We start from the raw sequence: 1,687 nt of genomic DNA, 5'->3' as shown, positions 1-1,687 counted from the left end.
GTCGTTCAATATTTTGTGACACGGTGTAAATTTCGAGAATAGGGGAAAAGGTGGGACATCGTAGGAAAATGCAGAAGCATCAACATCAAACACCCTTGGTTCTGCTTAGCCAGTTTCAAAAAATCATTCAATTTAAAGAAAACACTGACCGATATTGCTGATAGAATGAGATTTTTCTTTTGTGAGCGGTATTGTTTTGATTACGCAAGAGGTAGTTGCACGAGATTGTTAGCAATAGGTTTCAGAGTGCTTATAGAAATACCTCGATTGTTAGTCAATGAACGCATTCTTAAATAAGTGAAGCAGTTATGACTAGTGTATTCCACACATGGCCATTCATATCTCTAGTTGGTACATTATTTGCTAAGATACTTGCAATTCTCTCACACTGCCTTTGCAATGTGCATAGCCACTGTTGAGCACCAAATCCCATACCGCAGTTAACAAATGATTGATACAAATTGTGAGCCCCTCTAGAATCAGCTTCCACATGCTCTACCCAAGTGACCTTGGAATATCCACTGGGCATCTCCTCAATAACACAGCCAGAAGGGCGCTTTCTACATCGTGGGTGGGTTCCCACGTAGACTATCGATTGAGACGTCTACAACAACCTATAGATGGCCTACGCGCTTCGAATATCTCAAGATGTAGTTTTCCCGAGTGGGAACCAATTGGGTAGGCAGCTGAAATTCTGAGTACATCAACTGAATGGCGCCATCAGTAGAAAGGATCTCAACAATGTGAACTTGGGAGATAATGGAAGGTAACATTTCTGCCCAACGTCCCACAAATAGGGTCTCAACAAGGGAGGGAGAATTCATGATGACAAGGCCAATGTGACAGGTACTCTCGGAGTGTAGCCCCGTAGGCGTAGGGCCAATTGCCGCAAGGGAACCACTGGACATAAACATCATGATCAATACATTTGAGAGGATCACCTGTGGTGGAATAGGAAGGATGAGGAACCCACAAGGATTCAGAAGATTGGGCAACTTGTAAAAGTTCTTCCAAAGCAAGCTCAACAACAAAGGGCTTCTCAAAGAAAAAATTTAGATCGAGCTTCGGGGCGCACGCTGCTGCATGTACAAGAAACCCTTGGAGTGCCAAGCCATGCATTTTGCAGTAATAGAGAGTGGTCCAGGCCATGGTTTTTATGTCGGAGCTGTCGAATGAGCACTAGCTACTAGTGGATGAGGTGTGCAAATCTGAGGTGCCCTGGCTTGGTGCTACATCTCTGGTGGTCATACGTACTTAAGCAGACTCGATCTTATAACTGATCAGCGCGCGCCATGGAAGGCTTGATGCCACACTGATAAAAATATTGTAAGGAGTTCGTCTGTTTTCCCGATGGTAGGAACTAGCAAAGGTGGTGCTGCCCATTCCTTGTTGCCAACAAGGAGAGCAGAGATTTTGTATGGATCCGGTTGAATGGTTGAGAGAGAGAGAGAAGGAGTGTCGGGAGGTTGCATCAAGTGAGGGAGAGAAGCGGGACGATAAGGGTGGGCTGGCAGACGATCACAGCCGCAAAGGAGTGGTTGGAGACTGCATGCGGCCACCGAGTGATGAGAAGTGGGGCGGGGGATGAGAGAACCACTGCATGGGAGTGGTTGGCGACCGGAGAGAGAGGCAGATGTATGGTAGTGAACCAGCGACAGAGAGAGATATTAAGACGGTGTGTGTGTGT

General features: G+C 46.3%; 1 pseudogene; it reads right to left on the bottom strand.

Annotated features, from left to right (window-relative positions):
- Window positions 1-289: 289 nt before the first annotated feature.
- LOC147445806 (homeobox-leucine zipper protein MERISTEM L1 pseudogene) lies at window positions 290-917 on the bottom strand (annotated as a pseudogene).
- Window positions 918-1,687: the final 770 nt, after the last annotated feature.

The sequence above is a fragment of the Adiantum capillus-veneris genome, chromosome 12, assembly GCF_014529385.1.
Source record: "Adiantum capillus-veneris isolate H3 chromosome 12, ASM1452938v2, whole genome shotgun sequence".
In the NCBI taxonomy this organism is placed as follows: Eukaryota; Viridiplantae; Streptophyta; class Polypodiopsida; order Polypodiales; family Pteridaceae; genus Adiantum; species Adiantum capillus-veneris.
Note: the sequence above shows the minus strand (reverse complement) of the source record. Positions and strands in the feature narration are given on the sequence as shown.